The sequence below is a fragment of the Schistocerca serialis genome, unplaced genomic scaffold, assembly GCF_023864345.2.
Source record: "Schistocerca serialis cubense isolate TAMUIC-IGC-003099 unplaced genomic scaffold, iqSchSeri2.2 HiC_scaffold_477, whole genome shotgun sequence".
NCBI lineage: Eukaryota > Metazoa > Arthropoda > Insecta > Orthoptera > Acrididae > Schistocerca > Schistocerca serialis.
In genome coordinates, this window is record NW_026048058.1 from 5,001 (window position 1) to 10,000 (window position 5,000).

General features: G+C 51.4%; 1 non-coding gene across 1 annotated transcript in view; it reads right to left on the bottom strand.

Moving 5' to 3' along the window:
• LOC126447156 (small subunit ribosomal RNA) overlaps nucleotides 1–1,436 on the bottom strand; it is a 1,909-nt gene extending 473 nt beyond the window's left edge. The window contains exon 1 of the ribosomal RNA XR_007583614.1: nucleotides 1–1,436. This exon is cut by the window's left edge and continues 473 nt beyond it. This is a non-coding gene — a ribosomal RNA (small subunit ribosomal RNA).
• Between the last annotated feature and the right edge of the window lie 3,564 nt (nucleotides 1,437–5,000).

A 5,000-nucleotide genomic window follows, 5' to 3' on the forward strand; every position in this document is an offset into this window, starting at 1 on the left:
GCTAGAGTCTCGTTCGTTATCGGAATTAACCAGACAAATCGCTCCACCAACTAAGAACGGCCATGCACCACCACCCACCGAATCAAGAAAGAGCTATCAATCTGTCAATCCTTCCGGTGTCCGGGCCTGGTGAGGTTTCCCGTGTTGAGTCAAATTAAGCCGCAGGCTCCACTCCTGGTGGTGCCCTTCCGTCAATTCCTTTAAGTTTCAGCTTTGCAACCATACTTCCCCCGGAACCCAAAAGCTTTGGTTTCCCGGAGGCTGCCCGCCGAGTCATCGGAGGAACTGCGGCGGATCGCTGGCTGGCATCGTTTATGGTTAGAACTAGGGCGGTATCTGATCGCCTTCGAACCTCTAACTTTCGTTCTTGATTAATGAAAACATACTTGGCAAATGCTTTCGCTTCTGTTCGTCTTGCGACGATCCAAGAATTTCACCTCTAACGTCGCAATACGAATGCCCCCGCCTGTCCCTATTAATCATTACCTCGGGTTCCGAAAACCAACAAAATAGAACCGAGGTCCTATTCCATTATTCCATGCACACAGTATTCAGGCGGGCTTGCCTGCTTTAAGCACTCTAATTTGTTCAAAGTAAACGTGCCGGCCCACCGAGACACTCAATAAAGAGCACCCTGGTAGGATTTCAACGGGGTCCGCCTCGGGACGCACGAGCACGCACGAGGCGGTCGCACGCCTTCGGCTCGCCCCACCGGCAGGACGTCCCACGATACATGCCAGTTAAACACCGACGGGCGGTGAACCAACAGCGTGGGACACAAATCCAACTACGAGCTTTTTAACCGCAACAACTTTAATATACGCTATTGGAGCTGGAATTACCGCGGCTGCTGGCACCAGACTTGCCCTCCAATAGATACTCGTTAAAGGATTTAAAGTGTACTCATTCCGATTACGGGGCCTCGGATGAGTCCCGTATCGTTATTTTTCGTCACTACCTCCCCGTGCCGGGAGTGGGTAATTTGCGCGCCTGCTGCCTTCCTTGGATGTGGTAGCCGTTTCTCAGGCTCCCTCTCCGGAATCGAACCCTGATTCCCCGTTACCCGTTACAACCATGGTAGGCGCAGAACCTACCATCGACAGTTGATAAGGCAGACATTTGAAAGATGCGTCGCCGGTACGAGGACCGTGCGATCAGCCCAAAGTTATTCAGAGTCACCAAGGCAAACGGACCGGACGAGCCGACCGATTGGTTTTGATCTAATAAAAGCGTCCCTTCCATCTCTGGTCGGGACTCTGTTTGCATGTATTAGCTCTAGAATTACCACAGTTATCCAAGTAACGTGGGTACGATCTAAGGAACCATAACTGATTTAATGAGCCATTCGCGGTTTCACCTTAATGCGGCTTGTACTGAGACATGCATGGCTTAATCTTTGAGACAAGCATATGACTACTGGCAGGATCAACCAGGGAGCTGCGTCAACTAGAGCTGAGCAGCCGGCCGCCCGGGAGTGTGTCCCGGGGGCCCGCGCGAACACGCAAGCGTCCGCTCAATTATTCTGCAAACAGGAGGAGGCTGAGCTCCCCTGCACAACACACCTCGAAACCCTCTCAGGTCCCGGCGGCGCGCAGCGCCGTCCTAAGTACTTGGTCGGGTTCGAGAGAGGCGCAATCGCCCGGAGTTAGGCGAGTAGACGCTTTAGGTGCGACCACCCGTGCTCCCAACTGAGCTTGCCGCTGCCGACAGAGGCCCGGGAGCGTGCTGTCGTGGCATTGCCGGCGGGAGACAACACGCGCCACCTACGGTGACCGGCAGCTCCAACGCCAGCGCCACAGAAGGACAAAAGCCCCACTTGGGTGCCGAAGCGAACTCTCCCAGCACAGCGCACGCGCCAACACGTCCGCACAGCTGCGATACAAACCACCTGCGAGAACCGCTGGGGCGACCGAGCAGCAGACGGCGTCGCGGCGCCGAGCGCCGGGCGGCGGCGCATCCTCAGCGCACACAGTCCTCAATCGGACCAGCACACTGCAGATGGCCACCGCGCTTCGCACCGGGCCCGCGAGGACCTACTTTGGCCGCAAGGCGCCGCGAGCAGGGGGCGCCGGCGCGCAGCTGCGCCGCCTGCCGCGTCCGTCGGCCGGCGCGCCTGCCACTGGCCGCCCCCACCAGCCGGCTGTAGCGCGTGCGCCCACGCACCGCGCTGCCAGCACGCCGGGCGGCCCCCCCTCACCGGCCGGGGACGGTCCCACCCAGCCACCGCCGCGTATCGCCTCACACCCAGATCCCCTTTCGCGTTCGTGGGCATGGTGGGTCCCCTTTCACGTTCGTGGGCATGGTGGGTATCCCTGAAACAACCGGTTAATAGCTCGACCGATCGTCGCCAACACTGATTCACCTCTAGCGAGAACAACCGCACCACAACGGGTTACCTGTTGTTCATTTGCGTAACGTCACCAGCAAACGTAGACGTCCATCGCCATTTGCAACGAGTATTGCATGCCTGTGTCAGGTGTCACAACACACTACGTCTGCCCACATAGACGCAACAACATGTGCACGCCTCGAGAACACGTGGAAGGTAGCCCCCGTACGTATGCGGTGTCCATTGCGCGAACGACTGTCAGCCGGCCTCTGCAGGATGTCGCAGATGTGGAACGCGGTGCAACATGCTATCACGGTGTGTGAGAAGAGACGACTACGTCCGAATACACGCTCCACTACATCAACAGACTGCTCATGCTGATCGCCATCCAGGGCGTCCGTTCCTCCCACACGTCTGAATGGCGTACCACACTGCAATCCAGCTCTTATAGGGAGACGACACGTAGCTGCGTGCACAATATTTGGACTGTATGGTCTGCCGTTGCTAGGCGCAGTCGTCGTACGGTCACACATGTGCCACGATGTATCATTCAGTACATACGGACCAATGTGCAGTACAGTTTGTGGGTTTTGCGTACATCGGCGGACAGGTGACAGGCCGTACCACAACGTAGGCTGAGTACGTCGGCATGCGAAGGGCATTGAACATGCAAACTTCTCAACGACCAGCTTGCGAAGGCAGGGGGGAAGGGGGGGGGGCATGTACGTCCTGCTGCTATCCACATTACAGTGTATAGCAGGAGCATGTGGAAAGTCAGCAACACCTGCAAGGTGTTTAACATGACGCGATACACAGGGGACCGGGCAGTGCGAATAGCGAACTATATTGCGAGGGTTGCGGTTAGGCAACACTACACTAATTTAACGAGTTGCATAACAATTACAGAGCAGGTTCAGCGACAACGTGCGTCAGGTTAAGGCGCAATATAGGTTAGGTTGAGGCACAATATAGGTTAGGTTAAGGCACAACATGGGTTACGTTAAGGCACAAATTGGGTTACGTTAAGGCACAACATGGGTTACGTTAAGGCACAACATGGGTTACGTTAAGGCACAAATTAGGTTACGTTAAGGCACAAATTAGGTTACGTTAAGGCACAAATTAGGTTACGTTAAGGCACAAATTAGGTTACGTTAAGGCACAAATTAGGTTACGTTAAGGCACAAATTAGGTTACGTTAAGGCACAAATTAGGTTACGTTAAGGCACAAATTAGGTTACGTTAAGGCACAAATTAGGTTACGTTAAGGCACAAATTAGGTTACGTTAAGGCACAAATTAGGTTACGTTAAGGCACAAATTAGGTTACGTTAAGGCACAAATTAGGTTACGTTAAGGCACAAATTAGGTTACGTTAAGGCACAAATTAGGTTACGTTAAGGCACAAATTAGGTTACGTTAAGGCACAAATTAGGTTACGTTAAGGCACAAATTAGGTTACGTTAAGGCACAAATTAGGTTACGTTAAGGCACAAATTAGGTTACATTAAGGTACAATATGGGTTAGGTTAAGGTACAATATGGGTTAGGTTAAGGTACAATATGGGTTAGGTTAAGGTACAATATGGGTTAGGTTAAGGTACAATATGGGTTAGGTTAAGGCACAACGTAGGTTAGGTTAAGGCACAACGTAGGTTAGGTTAAGGCACAACATAGGTTAGGTTAAGGCACAACATAGGTTAGGTTAAGGCACAACATAGGTTAGGTTAAGGCACAACATAGGTTAGGTTAAGGCACAACATAGGTTAGGTTAAGGCACAACATAGGTTAGGTTAAGGCACAACATAGGTTAGGTTAAGGCACAACATAGGTTAGGTTAAGGCACAACATAGGTTAGGTTAAGGCACAACGTAGGTTAGGTTAAGGCACAACGTAGGTTAGGTTAAGGCACAACGTAGGTTAGGTTAAGGCACAACGTAGGTTAGGTTAAGGCACAACGTAGGTTAGGTTAAGGCACAACGTAGGTTAGGTTAAGGCACAACGTAGGTTAGGTTAAGGCACAACGTAGGTTAGGTTAAGGCACAACGTAGGTTAGGTTAAGGCACAACGTAGGTTAGGTTAAGGCACAACGTAGGTTAGGTTAAGGCACAACGTAGGTTAGGTTAAGGCACAACGTAGGTTAGGTTAAGGCACAACGTAGGTTAGGTTAAGGCACAACGTAGGTTAGGTTAAGGCACAACGTAGGTTAGGTTAAGGCACAACGTAGGTTAGGTTAAGGCACAACGTAGGTTAGGTTAAGGCACAACGTAGGTTAGGTTAAGGCACAACGTAGGTTAGGTTAAGGCACAACGTAGGTTAGGTTAAGGCACAACGTAGGTTAGGTTAAGGCACAACGTAGGTTAGGTTAAGGCACAACGTAGGTTAGGTTAAGGCACAACATAGGTTAGGTTAAGGCACAACATAGGTTAGGTTAAGGCACAACATAGGTTAGGTTAAGGCACAACATAGGTTAGGTTAAGGCACAACATAGGTTAGGTTAAGGCACAACATAGGTTAGGTTAAGGCACAACATAGGTTAGGTTAAGGCACAACATAGGTTAGGTTAAGGCACAACATAGGTTAGGTTAAGGCACAACATAGGTTAGGTTAAGGCACAACGTAGGTTAGGTTAAGGCACAACGTAGGTTAGGTTAAGGCACAACGTAGGTTAG